This window comes from Scylla paramamosain, chromosome 1 (assembly GCF_035594125.1).
Source record: "Scylla paramamosain isolate STU-SP2022 chromosome 1, ASM3559412v1, whole genome shotgun sequence".
Taxonomy (NCBI): Eukaryota; Metazoa; Arthropoda; class Malacostraca; order Decapoda; family Portunidae; genus Scylla; species Scylla paramamosain.
In genome coordinates, this window is record NC_087151.1 from 14,484,330 (window position 1) to 14,502,781 (window position 18,452).

The following is an 18,452-nucleotide window of genomic DNA, read 5'->3' on the forward strand; positions in this document are numbered from 1 at the left end:
TGTTAAACCTGAATCAGTTATTATTACTATTATTATTATTATTATTATTATTATTATTATTATTATTATTATTATTATTATTATTAATTCAGATACACCCACATTCATATGGCTTAAACTGCATTAATGGGACTTGGATATTTATAGACTTTTCAACAATGTAGGTTCTTTGTTGTAGAGTATGTTTTGTGTTGAAGTAAGCTGCAGTACTGATCAAACATCATTAAGATGTTAAATGGTATTGATTTTCAGTTAGGTTAGCAGTACATACCCAAAATATCCTTATGTTCTTCTTTCCTAAGCTTTGCATTTTGATCTTTATTTGCTTAATCAGTGATGTCACTTTATTTTTTATTTCCCTTTGAAAAGTTTTCAGTAACAGGGAATGTTTGAATTAGTGGGGTTCATGAATGTTTAGATGCAAATTTTTTTTAATAGTTGTTGCACTGTAGTGCTTTATGATGGCCATCCCATTAAGGATAGGTGGTGTCTGGGTAATTGTGGTTCACACTTCCTAGCATATAGGGGATGCAGAAAGTGACTGAACAGTGATAACTCTCTCTCTCTCTCTCTCTCTCTCTCTCTCTCTCTCTCTCTCTCTCTCTCTCTCTCTCTCTCTCTCTCTCTCTCTCTCTCTCTCTCTCTCTCTCTCTCTCTACACACACACGCACGCATGCACACACACACACACACACACACACACACACACACACACACACACACACACACACACACACACACACACACACACACACACACACACACACACACACACACACACACACACACACACACACACACACACATTGCATAGTGTAGTGGTTAGCATGCTTGTCTCACAACCAAAAAGACCCGAGTTTGAGTTCTGGGAGCAGCAAGACAGACGGACAAACCTCTTGATGTATATTACCTGTTCATCTAGCAGTAAGTAGGTATGGGATGTAAGCTGAGCAGTTGTGACCTTGGTGTCTTGGTGTGTGGTGTATGAGTGGCCTCATTCATACCCACTATGATTCTCAGCTTTTTCCATAGGGATACAGCTGGTTGTTTCATGAAATTGGCAGAACACACACACACACACACACACACACACACTGGACTGGCAGCATAAGACTTTGAGTGGCTCACCCACAATCTCCAATCATTAGGTTATTTTGGCTTACGAATATTTTTTTTTTCTTTACCACCACAATATAACTTGACACACGTAACTTTCAGAGGCTGCTGGATGTTAGTTGCAGTGAGTGAATTTTAGAACAGTTATCTAAAACTGATCTTGGTTTTTTTTCTAACACCAATGTGAATTCTGAGATACAGTTCACTTGGATACCTAATATGCATATGAATTATGTGAAAGTTATAAATAGTTACATAAAAATAAGTATATGATACATGCAAAAGAGAAATGATGAGAGTTCATTTTAGTATGTTCTGTATCGAAATATATATGATTATATACAGTAGGAGTTGTATGAACTTTCCAAAATGAAATACAAGGCACTTCACCTGTGACCTAGGGCAGGAGTGATGTCAGCCACCAGCTATGCATACCAGGCCAGCATCCCCTGTAAAAGGGAGCAGTTAAAACAAGGTCTCTTTATGCATGCATTTACTTCCACAGTGATGCTTGCAAGTATTTACTCAACCTTATCCTTTAGGCTTCTAGGGCAGAGAAGACTAATCCTTACCATCTAGGTCTCTATATCAAATTTAAATAACACCCAATTGTAATATGATTTTGAAATCTAGGACTTCATGATTTCATAATTTTTTGTGTTAACAGGTGGCATAGTCAGTGGTCTTGACCTTTGAAATTACATGTATATGATACAACATTGTGCAGTGGTCCAGGTGAATGTCCATAAGTACAATGTGTGGAATGAGGGAGAGTCATCCCTACCTAAGACCAAAATATAATTCATTATATATTCTGAATGAAAACTGGAAAGAGGGAGGATTGTGTTGAAGGTATGATTAGAAAGATTCAAAGCTTGAGAGAACAGGTGTAGTAAGACAAAGAAGAGTAGATGGAGTGAATGATTATGGAGATGTATATGCAGAAGAAAGGTTATTCCTGGCAAATGCTTCTCCAGCATAAAATGACTTCCAGGTACACATGAGGGAGAGAGATAAGGATGGTGAGTGGAAGAGCCTAAATGTGACACTGGATAAGAAGTTTAGGAAAAGGAAGTGAAAGGAATATTTGAGGGGTCAGATAATTAAGCTTTGATAGTGAATAAAAAGGTGAGAAATAGATGGGAATATGGTAGGAATGGTGGTAAAGCGTATGATAGCAGCTAGTGTAAGGTTGCAAAGGAAAGGGTGTAGAGAGGAACATGAGCGGTTAAGTGAAAGGCCAAGGGAATTGTTTGGGCTATTAAATGTCAAGATAGTGTATTCAAAGCTATAGTGACTTCATATTAGCAGCAGGAGTAGTATGATGCAGAAGGTTTGGGATATGAGTAGTAAAGGAGAACATTTGAGAAAATGTTGCCGAAATTGCATTGAAGAGAATTAAAATAAAAAAAAAAGGTTAATGGCCTTTAAATAAGAAAATGAAGGAACTGAAAAGACAGAGAAAAAAAAAAGTACGAGCATGGGGAGGATGTTAGTCAATAGTGATGTTTGGGTTTGAGACATTTATTGATTCACAGATCTACTTGCAGAAGATTTCAGCTACTTTATAGCTTCTATATCGTCGTGCCACGTGACTATAATACCTACCCGCCCATTAGATCCAATAGGAAACTACTAACTAATATTATAGTAATGATCCAAACTGGGGCAACAGGCTTGACGGCCTCTTCCCATAGTCTTCTGTGAGTACTCTGTGAATGTTTAATATATAATGATATTCTTATATTATGAAGTGTGTAACCACAAAATGTGAGGAACAGACCCAGGTCATCCATAATAACGTATTTGACGTGATTGCAAGCTTTACGTTGATATAGAATAGTCTTTTCAAACAATTCAGATTATCTGGATAATTTTCATTAGTATGACTTGATTCCAAGCGTAATGTATTGACATGCAAGAAATGTTATGGGTGTGAAATGCCTCTGCAACAGGTCTCTTTTTACTGGTGGTATATTTTTCTTGGATATATATTTTACTAATACCCAGTAATTTTTCTCCCAACTGATTTGCTTTCTATTATTATTGCAGTTCTGTTATTTATTTTCATGTTTTCTATTTCTTGGACAAGGCGATAACGGAAAGCGAGCGATATAAACAAACTATTGGTGAGCTGAGGACGGGTGAGTGTGGTAGTCGTAAGAGGTACGTACTCTGCTGCCTTGCATTATAGAAACACAGTATGTGTGATTTATTAGTGTAGTAACCGAGACCTTATCGTACTACTGACGTAGAGAATATAAAGGTGAAGTGACCAAGTCTGACCTTGCCCAGTCATTCTATGGGAGAGGACGTAGGGGAGCCGCGCTACATGCTATAGTAGAGCTCACTATTCCAATAACTTGTCCATCCCACTTGCATTGTGTTGATTGTTTTCATGCAGTTGTAAGCCCATCCATTCTGCTGGCTGACAGTTGTTAGATTTTGTAAGGCAGTATTTCATAGGTCTTTTCATATTCAAGCTTGATTTGACAGGCAAGCTGAACCCCAATGCTCCACTCATCCACCCCTAAAAAAAAGAAGAAAAAGTCCTTCACACACACACACACACACACATACCCACACACACACACACACACACACACACACACATTCTGGCTTTTGATGCTGTTGACATTGGAGTTAATTACTCTTGATGCTGCTGCTACTATCATTATTTGGTCAAGTTGCATTTTGACCTTATCTTTACCTTTGAAAATTTTGCTTTTGGTTAGTGCTGCAGAGATGGGCCTCTTCAGTGAACAGGCAGCTTGGTAAATATCAAGAAAAGGCATGTGGCCCTATTTCCTTTTTTTTCGGCTCTTAGTTCTTAGTGTTGGGGACCTGTTGGGAAAATGTGGTTTTCGGGTGGGGAAAACTAAAATAGAGGCAAATACCACCTCTTACCACCAAAATTAAGTTGGAAGCTGCCTACTATTGCTGTGGCTCTATTAGTTTAATTATGTTAGGTTTAGTTAGGTTAGGTTAAGTGATCTTGATCTTGATGTTACAGGTGGCTTGGGATTGGAAGCAAACTCCTTGGGATTACTTCTGAGCCAGGCCTTTATATTGGTAACTCCTCTAGGGAAAAAAGAAAAGTGGCAAACAGGAAACACACGATCTTTCACACCACAAATTCCTACATCTAGCAAACCATATTTTCTCCAGGAACTCCTTCACAGCCTTAATCATCCTTTCATTTGTCTCACACAGTTCCAGCAGCAACACCATCCATTCCCTTCCTGTCTTCTCCACTCTGACATTCTCCAATTCCCTCAGCACCACTTGCATCATCTCATCCCTGTCTCTGGCATACTTCACACACTCATCATCCTCTCCCATGTCACACATCTGGCACACTTTGCTGCAGGACTCAGACCATCTGTAACTCCTTGCTTTCACATCCATACATTGTTACCTCATGTGAGGAGATTATCACCACATGCTGTTCCAGGTTTTTATCATACCACTTTTCATACATTGGCACCTCTTCCTCTCTATAAAACTCCAAAGTACTCTTTTGTTCCATCTTTTTCTTCCATCCACTCAGTCCCACACATTTCACTACTCTGTCTATCTCACTTTTCTACTTCCTTACATCCCACTCTAAACCTCTAAACCCTTTCCATATCTAACAATCATACTCCAGTCACACTGAATATGCCTTCTCTCAAACCACTGAAAAGCCCAACTAGTTTCCAAGCCACTCTTTACTACCATCTTAACTCTTCTTCCCTCACCTGCTACTCCTAACATTTCACAGAAACACCTTTCTCACTATGATCTGACCATTTTGAATTGAGCATTTAGGCGTTGTCCTTTCCGGGAATTCTCCAGCCTGCAGCACTGCCACACTTATACCAAGACACACCTTATGTCAGGTACTTCCTACCTCAAAATTAAACGGTGTTATAATATATATACACTGTGGTGCTCTAAAAAGACAAATTAGTGTAATACATGTTTTTTTTTAATGATACTTGCATTATTGTTTTGCAAACACCACAATACTTGGCAATATTTCCTCCAGGCATTGTCACATCTCCATGGGTGACTGAGTGAGGTCACACGGTCATATTCACCATGTTAATCCTTGGTCACTTCCTCTCGCCCTGCCAACCAGGATGGAAGCTATCTCTCCCACTTGCTCTCGTCACCTCCTTAACAGAGAAAAAGAGCTTACTTACTCAGTAAATCAGTATTTTTGGAAGAAAAGGCTAATAGGGGGGTCATCGCTTGACCCCTCTAGAACTGTTGCCTGAACAGCAAAAGCCACCAACATGCCATGACTTTTACCTTGATGGTGGTGTGGAAAAAAGTCTTAACTAAAGAATAAAAAATAAAAATATAACATCATAGTTTAAGGGAAATATCATATCTAGAAGGAAACCTATCACATTTAAACAAAATTCACAGTGGAAAGAGAGAGAGAGAGAGAGAGAGAGAGAGAGAGGGGTGGTGTGTGGGGAGCGAGATTATTAGCGACACATAGGCTCTAATTTGATCATTACCCAGTACAAGGTTTGGCAACGCTGCAGGCTGGGAAATCCCCAGAAAGGACAACGCCCAAATGCTCAATTCATAATGGTCAGACCATAGTCTTATATCATTCATCCACTCTAATCTAGCCTTGTATCTCAGGGTTTCCTTTATCTGTCTCTAAAGTATTCCATCCCATGTCTCCCCTCTAATCCTTTATTGCTGCATACCTTGGTGCATTCAGTGCCATTCTTGCTACTCTATTCTGTCCTACTTCTAACTTCTCGAATTCATTCTCATTCCATGCAATCACATCCATACCATACATATTGCTTGGAACAGCTGCACTCTTCCTAACTTCTTGCAGCACATCGTACTTACTTGTTGTCATCCTTGCTGCACTTCCTAGTTGACCCACCCACTGGTTCACCTTGCTTATCTTTTCACTCTTTGTCTTCACACAGCCATTCAGACTCACCCACATTCCCAGGTACTTGTATTAATCTGTCTTTTGCAACTCATTCCCTCCTTACATCCCTCTCTTAACCTCTAAACCCTTTCCATATCCAACAATTCACACTCAGTTTCTTTCGTCCTCTGATCTATTCGCTATCATTACCTTGCTTTTCTCATTGCTAAATCTCACACTAAAGTCCCTTCCATACCCATTTACAACATCAAAACAAACTTTAAAGCTCATCTGCCAATTCATTCATGACCACTACATTATCTGCATGAAAAGTACACATATCTTATCATTTCTCGCACTCACTCCTGCATTCATTCTTCTTATTCTAGCTGCTAACTCTCTCTATACAAGCTAAAAAGGGTTGGTGATAAAATGTATCCTTGCCTGACTCCTCTCTCTCACTCCTCACCCAGTCTGTTTCTATATTTCCTAGTCTGTATCTAGCTCTTGTATCCACATACATACTTTGCACTATGTTAACTATCTTTGTACTCAACCCAGTCTCTTCTAAGACTAGGTAGCATTTCTCTATTCACTCTATCATAAGCTTTCTCTGTGTCTGTAAAGCCTAAGTACAATTTACTACCATTCTTCTTTCATTTTTTTCATTCACCACAAATATGTTATCCTCTGCTCTCCTGTCCACCCAAAACCCATTCTGTTCTTCACCTAACACTCCAGCTCTCTCAATCCATTTACATAACCTTTCATTCAACACTGCACTAAAGACTTCGCCCACTGTATTTACTAATGCAGTCAACCTATAATTTTTCAACTCCTTGCTCTTGTATCTTCCCTTATGCAACAGAATTACCCTGTATTCATTTCACATTCTTGGCACTCTCTTCTCCTCCCACACTTGGTTAAATAACTTAGTCATCCTATCAATCACAGCTTCCCCTCATTTTTGTACATCTCATAAGGTGTCTCATCTGGCCCTGCTGCCTTTCCATTCTTTTGCCTTTTCACACATTTCTCCATCTCCTCCCTGCTAATTCTTTCATTCATCTCGTCTGCATCCTTTCTCTCCAGTGTCACACATCCTTCTCTCACATCAGGTACCTCACCTACACCAACATTCTATTTCAAAACTCTTCTATCTTCTCATTTCTTCCTTATCTGTCACCACCGCTCCATTCAAATTCAGGCTCTCCACATTCTCACTGTTGGCATCCCCTCACTCCCCCAGTAATCTGTACCATTCTCAGCTATTTTCAACACTTTTCTCTTTTAAGGACTGAATCGTACTACTCTCGCACCAAAAACATTTGGAACATTTGAAACATTTTATTATCCCATAAACCAAATGAATCATAACAGAACGCTTGGACACAAATTTAATAACTGAAAACTATATGCTTTTTAATTTGTTTCTTAAAGGAGTGTATTGAAGGAAGAGCTTTTAGTTTGAGAGGGATGAAATTCCAGGTTTTAGGTCCTAGGTCAGATAGAAAATCTTGAAAGAGTGTTATGTGCAGGTACACATACATTTCCATGAGTATGGAAGAAGTAGGTATGTTGAGACTGTAAGGTTACAGATATATCTCTTTTGAACTGTTTATACATGTAAATACCAATTTGCAGCTTATTTATATCAAAAGGTTTTAGTAAATTCATTTCTTTAAAATGAGGTTGTGTGTGGGCAAAGTAGTCACTGTTTGTTATGATTCTTATGATTTTCTTCTACAATCTAAACAGAGGTATCAAATGTGTGGGCTAAGTACTGCACCAGACAGGTGTGCAATAGTGGGTGTGCTAAGACGTGGACATTATATAAAATTTTCAGAACATCAATAGGCATTAATTTCCTAATTTGATATAGTAGAGACACAAGTCAAAAAAGTTTGAGAATTAAGTTTGTTACATGATGTTTAAAGGTCATAATATCATCGTATGTTATACCTAATAATGTATATTTATCAGTTCTGTTGATAATGTTGTCCTGGAAGAATAAGAATGGCAGCACTGATGGTGGCTTATTAGTAAATAGCATATAAAATGTTTTATTTAAATCTACTGTCCAAACTTAAAAATTTCTTCAGAAAAAGTTTTCAAGTTATCAAATTACCTAGGCCATGGCAAAAACCAAATTGAATAGGATGTAGTATATTTTTGCTATCAAATAATTTTGAGGATTTTTTTTCATTAGTTTTTAAAAAATATTAGAAAAAAATTTTAGTAAAGATATTGGTTTATGATTACTTATTTAATCTTTTGGCCTTCTCTTATGAATGGGGAATATAGTTGCATGTTTAAAAGGTAGAGGAAATTTACCATTATTAATAGATTTATTGAAGAGTATAGAGAGAGGAATTGCTGATTGTTTTTTGCTGGTTTTGATACCAGACACAGGGATATCATGAACGTTGCTCTTTTTGTTTTTAAGGGAATTAATTACGGTAATTATATCTTGGGGGATAATTATAGGAATTACCGTTGAATGAGGATAATCACTTCGAAGGAAGCTGAGAGGGTGGTAGACTATGGTCTAAATTAGGTGCAATATTTGTGTAAAATTCATAGTATGCTTGGGCAATTCTGAAAATTTCTCATTGTTCAAAAAAATATGATGTGTGGCATTATTATTATAGTTATTATTAGAAAACTGCTTGATTGTTTTCTGTATTTTATGAGTGTCATTTTTAAAATTAATGAATTGAGTTATGTAATAAGATTTTTTAGTTTGTCTTACATTAGTGTTTAACATTTTATGATATTGTTTATGTTTTGTCCCAGTGACAGCACCTGTTTTATAATCCTTATAAAGATTGTTTTTAGTCCTTATGGAGTTCAGTACTGCTTGTGTTACCCAGGGATTGTTTAATCTTTGTTCCATTATTATTTTTTATTTGAGTGGAAAGCAATCGTCAAATGAATTTTTTATTTCGTCTAAGAAAATTTTACAATTATCATTGACATCATGTTGAGAAAGGAAAGCATTCCAGTCAATCACACTGATTTTATGAGCACCTAAATTTAAGCTGTCTAGAAAACGTGTTTGAAGGGTTGCAAGAAAATTATTTGGTGGGGCATGGGTAGTGTGTTCAAGTAAACTGATATTTAAATCACCTATGAGTATTATTTATTGATTTATTTTTTTTACAGTATCTTTTGTAGTAGAATAAATAAGGTGTTGGTAAATTCTACAAATTCATGTTTTCTGTGTGATCTGTATATTGCACAAAGTATAAAAGAAAGTGATTTTGAGATAACATTAACAGTATTGATTTTAATATTATCATTAATTCAAGTTAGATCATGTAACTGTTCTGACTGTAAATCATTTGATATGGAAATAGTGACTCCATCCTGTGCTGTGTTGATTCATATGAGATGATAAGAGTGGCAGCCAGGAAGTTGATGAATGTGCTTGTTGTTACTGCTTAGCCAGGTTTCAGTGACTGCCAAGATGTCTGGAGTAGTGAAAAGGGCGGAAAGGAGAGCTATAATGTTGTCATTGTTTTTGGGGATAGATCTGGAGTTTATATGTAAAATATTCATGTGTTTTGTGTCTTGAGAGGCCAGTTTGTTGTAAGCATCGAGGTCATATTCATAATATCTTGAAATAATGCTAGAATCATTGTGTCCTTGTGGCTGATTAATGATTTCTAATCCTATATCATTAGTGTCCTCAGTGTGTGGATGAGTATTGTGGTTAAATAGTGTGTTGTAAAGGTGACTCATGAAGAATAGTAGTCTTAACAGTAGTGTACATAAACAATGCAGCAGTCTAGCTATGCCAGGCAATGTGCATAAGTTAAAATAATAGAGCAGAGGTATAACAACTATGGAGTAATAACATCAACAATATCAACAAGAGTAGTAGTAGTAGTAGTAAGTAGCAGAGTAGGAGTGATAATGGAAGTAGTAAAGTAGTAGTAGTAGTAGATTAGAGTAATATATGTTTTAAAACAGGTGATACTAATAATAGTTAACAGAAAAACATAATTAAGAATAATTGCAATAATAACAACAGTAATACAGTACAATAGTAATAAAAACAGTAATGATGAAAATAAACTCACAAATAGGTAATCATTATCATTATAACAATAAACAACATTAATGTTTATTTTATTGATAATATTATATAGCAATAATAATAATAATAATAATAATAATAATAATAATAATAATAATAATGATAATAATAATAATAATAAAATTAATAATGAAATATAATAATAATAACTAATAATAATAATAATAATAATAATAATAACAATAAAACAAAACATAAATAGCATACCAGTGAAAATGATTTTGCAGCAGATTCACAACAGTAGCAGCAGTTTTTGTACTGTATTTGCAAGTCTCAGCAGTTGTAGTGGTTGTAATGGTTGTAGTTGTAGTAGTTATAGTAGCTTTAGCATCTGAAGTAGTTGCAGTTGTCACAGCTGTTGTTAGTTGAAGCAGTAGTTGTGGTAGTTGTTGCAATTGTGGTAGCTGTAGCAGTTGTGGTAGTTATAAAAAATGTAGTTACAGCAGTTGTGGTAATTCTGGTAACTGTGGTAATCACAACAGTTGGATAGTTACAGCAATTAAGGTAGTTGAAACAGCTGTGGAAGTTGTAGTAATTGTGATAGTTGAGGCAGTTGTAGTAGATGAAGCAGTTGTGGTAATTGTAGCAGTAGTGGTAGCTGTAGTAGTCATGGTAGTTGAAACAGTTGTAGTAGGTGTAGCAGCTGTGGTGGGTGTAGCAGTTGCAGTAGTTGTAACAGTTGTGGTAGTTGAAGCAGTTGTAGTAGTTGTAGCAGTCATGATAGGTGTAGCAGTTGTGGTAGCTGAGGCAGTTGTGATAGCTGAGTAGTATCACTAGTAGCATCAGCAGCAGTAGTAGCATTAGCAGTAGTATTAATAGTTGTAGTAGTAGCAGTAGCAGCAGTAGAGCAGTAGTAGCAGTAGCAGCAGTAGAGCAGTAGAGCAGTAGCAGCAGTCATGGCTTGCATTAGTAAAAGTGGTAGTAGTTGTGGTGACAGTGATAGTAGCAAGACAAGTTCACTCTTTACTGATTCAGGTTGAGGATATTGTTTTCTGGTAGGTGTCCATCATTAGTGGGTATTTTCCCAGAAAGGACATTAGTAATTTATCAGCTATTGCATGCTTTATGGTTGAGTTGTGCAGTTTGATGATACTTGTTGCTTCTTTCATTTAGCATTGTTGGAACTTTGACCTGTGCTCTCTTCATATGTCGAGAATGATATTGAAAAGACTTTTCATGCTTCGGTGTTAGACTTTCATTCATGTAAATTTGGGGTTTTAGCTGTTTGCAAGCAAGGTCTTATTACAAGGTTCTATTCTTCAGCTTCATTATTATGTTGGTGTTTGTGTGTTCACAGTCTGTGTGTAATACTGATGTCAGATTCCTTGATGTTAATTTTCAGGTTATATCCTAACTTTAGCATTCATTACTTTTGCTTCATCACTTGCTGTCGACTCACATAGGCTGTCCATGCATTCTGATATTCACTTTCAGCTTCCTCACTCTCATGCTGCCTCTTTCTCAACTGCCTGCACACCCTATTTAGTCTCTTTCTCTCCTTCCTGGCATCCCTAATTTCATCACTTCACCACAGCTTACATGTACACTTTCTGACACTTGTTCTTACATACCTTATGTGGCTAGCTGCTCCATTTCTCACATTCTCTACAAATCTATCATTCAGTTCATCCACACTATTCAGGCTTTCATGCTTCCACCTCTCACTCAAGTCTACCTGGAAATTCTCGCATCCTACATCCCTTAACTTCCACTTTCTCCTCTTACCCTTTGCATTCCTTCCCTCTCTTCCATACAACTTACATTCTAGCACCAGCATGTTATGGTCAGTGATTTGCTCCTCATCAATCCATATGTGATCCACAATCTCATGCATTCTCCCATTCACTAGCATATAATCAATTGCCTACTCCTGGTTCCTAGCACACCAAGTCTCTCCTTGCCTGGCCAGGTCCTTCTGCCAGGCTCTCATTCAAGTTTTCCACATCCATCTCATTTGCAAACTTATCAAGCATCTCACCATTTATATTCACTTGCTCACCTAAAATACCTTTGTGTGCATTCATGTCTCACATAATCATCATCCTCTCTCCAGCATACTCTCTTACGATTGTCCTCAACGTACCATACTTCCTGCTGTTATCTCTTGCTGCTCTCTCACCCTCAACGGTCATGTACACCACAGTCACAACCAATCTTTCACACTTCTCATGCTCATCTGTGCACTCTGCCTTTACTACTAAAATATCCTTACTCATGGCAAAGTTTCCTACATCTAACTTTTCTACTCTAAAGTTCTTGCCCTTCCTATACAAAAAGGTTATTCTGCCTTCTACTCTATCTTGAACTTTCTGTCCCTTTCCAATCATCACACTCACTGCCCTCCAATTTCATGTCATCCTTCAAATGTGTCTTAGTCATTCTGACTATATCAAAATGCCATTCATTTAGTTCCTTACACGCATCCTCAAACTTCCCTATGCCCCATCCTCTCACATTCACACATCCAAACTTCATGTCTTTTCTTGCCTGGTTGTTGACTTTTCTTCCATTCCTTGCATCCTTAGTCATTCTTCTTCACACCAGGTTCATACAGCACACTGTCCTTGTCACTCTCACAGTCACACTCCCATCCTGACATTGCCATCCTCATTAAAGTGAACTCCATCCCTGGTGTAGAACTGGTCCTCACCCAAGGTCTGGTCCCAGTCTAGGAAGCTCACATTCTCACTCTTCTTGGCTATCCACTTCATCTTTATCTTCATTATTTCTTCATACAGCCTCGTGTTTGTTGCTCATCTTAGTCTCTCATACTTTGTACTTTCTCATGGCTGTCTCAGGATTCCTACCACTGCTACATTCATCTTTGCAGATATCATAGCATCCATCATTTCTTTCAAAGTGGCATCCTGTAGCTGGTTTCCACCACCCTGGACAGTCAGCATCCCATCTTCATTTCCTTGGTCTCTTGCTTGACCTTTTCCTTTATTTCCATAATGCACCAGGTGGTGGGTGCACCAGGCATGCTGGTGCACCCACTCCAGGAAGGGAGCACCTAACATGGGCAGGAGTGTGGCACAGCATACTATCCTCAATGATCTGTATTGGGGATCTTCTCACCATCTTCATTCTCTCACACCCCTCCTCATTCGGTCTGGTTGGTTCTGGCTGGTCCTTGGTGGTGTCTTCCTAGCTGGCTGGCCTCAGTGTCATTCTTATTCTTCTCATTTACTGTTTGGCAGCTCTTGTTGCTGCTTTCCTTACATTTCTCATCACCCTTCATTATCTATGCATCTTGTATCTGTTCTAGGCATTTAGCACACAGAAACATACTGTATTTGCTGGTGCATTAGACACACTTTTTCTTGAAAAAATTATCTAATAATTACCCTGCATCTAATGTGACCTTAGTACAGATGCTTAGGCCTGCAAGCCAATGCCTATAGGTCTCTCTCTCTCTCTCTCTCTCTCTCTCTCTCTCTCTCTCTCTCTCTCTCTCTCTCTCTCTCTCTCTCTCTCTCTCTCTCTCTCTCTCTCTCTCTCTCTCTCTCTCTCTCTCTCTCTCTCTCTCTCTCCCCCCTCCCTCCCTCCCTCCCTCCCTCCCTCCCTTCCCTGCCCTCCTCTCCCTTCCCTTCTTCCCTTCCCATTCCCTGCCCCTCCTCTTTCTTCCCTCCTTTCTTCCCCATTCCCTGGTCTCCTCTCCCTTCCCTCTTTCCCTTCCCTCCTTCCCTCCCCTTTCCCTCCCTCCATCTATCCACCCTCTCTAGATGGATGGATGGAAGGAGAGAGGGAAGGGGGGAGGAGGTCAGGAAAGGGAGAAGGAGGGAATGGGGAGGGAGGGATAAAAGGGAGAGGAGGGCAGGGAAGAGAGAGAGAGAGAGAGAGAGAGAGAGAGAGAGAGAGAGAGAGAGAGAGAGAGAGAGAGAGAGAGCACACACATACACACATACGCGCGGTTTTAGATGTGATGGTAGTACTGCACAGCTACAGCGCTCCATCACACCAGGTGTGAGGACAAAACACACACTCTTTTAGGGATTTTGGCAACCACTCTCTTCCTATTATTTATCAGTGATCTTCTAAACCAAACTTTTTGTCCTATCCATTTCTGTGCTGATGATACCACCCTGCACTTTTCCATGTGTTTTTGTAGAGGTCCAACCCTTCAGGAAGTAAACAGCTCATGCAGGGAGGACACAGAATGCCTGACTTTTGATCTCTCTAAAATTTCTGATTGGGACAGAGCAAACTTAGTATTGTTTAGTGCCTCAAAGCTCAGTTCCTTCTTCTATGAACTTGATACAACCTTCAAGATTTCTTCATCATTGATACTCAAATGTCCCACCTCTTCCACGCTGAACATCCTTGGTTTGTCCTTTACTTATAATCTAAACTGGAAACATTGCATCTCATCTCTAGCTAAAGCAGGCATTAAGTGTTATCTCTGCCAGTTTTTCCCAACCCCGCCACCCCAGCTGCTAACTCCGTACAGGGGCTTTATCTATCCATGTATGGAGTTTTGCTTCACATGTATGAAGGGGGTAGGGACTTCCACTCGCATGCTATTTTAGGGAGGGTGGAATCAAAAGCTTTTTGTCTCATCAACTCCTCTCCTCTAGCTGACAGCCTTCAGCCTCTCTCTCATCACATCAGTGTTGCAGCTCTTGCTATCTTCTACTACTATTTTCATGCTAACTGCTCTTCTGATCTGGCTAACTGCAAACCTCCCCTCCTCCTGTGACCTAGCTGCACATGACTTTCTACTTTCTCTTATCTCTATTCGGTCCACCTCTTCAATGCAAGAGTTAACCAGCATTCTCAGTCATTCATCCCTTTATCTGGGAAAGTCTGCTTCTGTATTTCCTCCTTCCGATGACTTGAACTCTTTCAAGAGGGAGGTTTCAAGATACTTATCCTGTTTTTTTTTTTTTTTTTCTCCCTGACACGTCTATGGGAATTGGCATTAAGTAGGCCTTTCTTTTTATTAAAAAAATTTTTTGCCCTTGGCCAGTGGCCCTCTTACACACACACACACACACACACACACACAGCCAAGCTGGAAGGACGCACGGGTAGCAGCTCTGCGATCACCAAGTCAATTTTGGTGTAAGGAGTTTGGAGCAGTGCAGTTTCCGTCTCCATAATGAAATAGGAAAAAGGTAGAGGTGATTCTAAAAGTAGAGTTGAAAGGAAATTAGAAGAGAAAAATGGAGCCGAACCGAAGTGGTTTGTTTACGCTGAGTGACGAGTCGTACCTCTCCTAACCTATCCTAACCTAACCTTACCTAACCTAACCTTACCTATCCTAACCTTACCTATCCTAACCTAACCTAACCTATCCTAAACTAAAAACTGAGGTAAATCTTTGAAATTCCGTCCCGACCTTATTATTTGTTTGCGACAAGGTAATATGGGGTTAGAAATGCTCCTAGCAGTGTGATCTAGACCGTGAGACACTTCATACTTACGTGCGGTTTATTGGGGGACACTGCAATTATACCGAAATAAATGCAACGTTCTGGAGATGCAGTAAGAAAGTGGAAGGAAGCACCAAAACTGTAGTGCAGTTAAGTGAAAGGCAAGATGCATGGAAAAAGCTCAAAGAAGGAGAAGGTAAAGTTTGAGAGGAAAGTAGATAAGTTGGAGAAACAAATGAGTGAGCAAGAGACCATACAGGGAGAGGCAGTAAACTTTGAGAAAATTATAGAAGAACAATTAAATGAGGCCAAAATAATGCAAAAGGTGGTAAATGTTATCAAGACGTAAGAGAGATAGTTGACAAAAATAAAGGTATAATTGGCTTTGCAGTTAAGGAAATTAAGGAAATCAACAAAGCAGTTAGAGAGAAAGAGCAGAAAGAGATAGTAAACAGTGGTGGGAAAGGTACAAGAGGAGGGAAGATGTCTGGTTAATGAAGTGGAAGAATACCACAGAATAGGAAAATTCACAGGTGAAGGGCACAGACCCTTAAATCACAGAAGGAAGCTTAGGAGGCTCTGGCAGGGACCTTGAGATTAGCTAAAGATGAGGTAACAAAAAACATAGCTGATAAAAGACTTAAATGAAAAGGAAAGAGAAGAGCTAATTAAAACGAGGGAGGAAGTAAAGGCAAAAAAATGAGGAGAGATTGGAAGAGCAGGAGATATTCTATTGGAGGGTGTTGGACATGAAAGTGAGGAAGGCGTACCTGAACAGGAGGGAGAACAGGGAAACAAGCTGAAGAGAAAAAAGGGCATTTTGAAGATAGCTTACACTAATATTAATGGACTCACCATGGGATTAAGGGAATTAAGTGTTTAAATGAGAAAAGTCCAGATGTAATGGGCTTCACAGAAATAAAATTATATGATGAGTTAGAAGTAAAGAACATTGGGCAAAATCAATACAATTTATAGAAAAGAAGTAGAACATATAAGAAAGGAGGAGTAGTGATGTTTCTAGTTAAGAAAAGCTTAAAGGTGGTTGAAATAGAATATGGCAATGGATTAGCAGAGGCATTAAAAATTGGAGTGGAAAATACACAAGGTAAAAAGAGGCAATATGTAGTGATGCATGTACCACCAAAAACCAATGTCTGGTGAAATGAAGAATATGAAATAATGATAAAAGACACAATGAATTGGCTAGAGAAAGTGCTAAGTGGTGAAAATTGATCATGATGGGAGACTGTAAGATGTGTTGGGAAAATGGAAAAATGGAAGAATTTCAAGTAACAAAAGAGGAAATTGATGAAATCATCAAAACGTTAGATGTGAGAAAGGCCACAGGACTGGATGGAGTGTCAGGATGGGTAATAAAAGAATGCAGTAACTAGTTTAATGATGAATTACACACCATCGTATGTATCTCTATTAATGAAGGAATCATCTTGGGGAAATAAATTATTACAGCTGGCAGTGGATAATATATTAACTCAGTGGATAAAAGGTGATACAAGATTTGGAAAAGATGGAGAAACATCAAGACTAGATCTGTTATTTAGTAAAGAATCAGAAGGAATTGAGAATGCCCATATATGGTGTCCATTAGCCAAAAATGACCACGCTATCATAGAATTCAATGTAAATAAGGAAATAGAGAATCAAAGGAATGAAGAACACCTGCTGGGAGATTAAACTACTGTAAGGCAGACTGATAACACAAGGAAGTTTTTTCAAGAGGAGAGATGGGATAGGTTCCTTAAGGCTACAGGGGTCCAAGAGAAGTGGGATGAATTTCTTAAAATATATAAAGAAGGTGAAAAAAAGTTTGTGCCTAAAAAGCAGACAGTAATAGCTGGTAAAAAGAGTGGTTTAATAAAAGATGTGAAGTAGCAAGAAGGACGAAGGAGGATACATGGAAAAAGTGGAGGAAAAGTAAAAGAATTAACCTATGGAATAATTACAAACAAACAAGAAATTATTATGTGAAGATCCTGATGGATGAACAAAGACAGTTTGAAAAGATATGATAGACAGGTATAAACATGAGCCCAAACTCTTCTATATATATGTGAATGGTAAACTGAAAAGCAAAGTGAGTATAGGAAAGCTAATGGTAGATGGAGTGGTTTATGAAGACCCAAAAGAGATGGCAGAAGTGATGAATAAGAGCTTTAAGGAAATTTTTACAAAGGAAAAAGAATTTATAAGGCCATTGTGCACACCTGAAAATGGAAAAATAGAAGAATTTCAAGTTATAAAAGAGGAAATTGATAAAATCATCAAAACATTAGATGTGAGAAAGGCCACAGGACCAGATGGAGTGTCGGGATGGGTAATAAAAGAATGCAGTAACCAGTTTAATGATGAATTACATATCATCATATGTACCTTTATTAATGAAGGAATAGTTCCACAGGGTTGGAAAAGGGCAAACATTGTACCCATATTTAAAGGAGGAGACACACAAGACCCACTAAATTATAGACTGGTTTTGCTGACAAGTGTGGTTGTAAAAATATGTGAAAGGATAATAAAAAACAAATGAACCAAGTTTTTGGAAGATAAGGGCATTCTCACAACTTGTCAGTTTGGCTTTAGAAAAGGGAGATCTTGTGTCACTAATTTATTATGTTATTATTCAGGAGTGATTGATATCATACAGGAGAGAGATGGTTGGGCAGACTGTATTTATCTAGATTTAAGAAAAGCTTTTGATAAAGTGCCACATAATAGACTGCTGTGGAAGCTGGAAAAGATAGATGGTTTAAATGGAAAAATGCTGAAATGGATGGATGATTTCCTTAAAAACAGAGAGATGCGAACAGTAATAAGGGACCAGATATCAATGTGGAATCCAGTATTAAGTGGGGTCCCCCAAGGGTCAGTGTTGGCACCAGTAATGTTTGCGGTGTATGTAAATGATATGGTGGAGAATGTATCCAGTTATGTGAGTCTTTTTTGCTGA

General features: G+C 38.4%; 1 protein-coding gene across 5 annotated transcripts in view; it reads left to right on the forward strand.

The window, feature by feature from the left end:
- The first annotated feature begins 3,208 nt into the window (after positions 1 to 3,208).
- LOC135101232 (zinc finger protein 830-like) overlaps positions 3,209 to 18,452 on the forward strand; it is a 50,327-nt gene continuing 35,083 nt past the window's right edge. For 3 of the 5 annotated variants that reach the window (XM_064004887.1, XM_064004897.1, XM_064004876.1), the window contains exon 1: positions 3,209 to 3,282. The gene's annotated coding sequence lies outside the window, so the exon portion shown is untranslated. The remainder of the gene's footprint in view (positions 3,283 to 18,452) is intronic. The other 2 variants (XM_064004907.1, XM_064004917.1) reach the window with 2 other exon arrangements.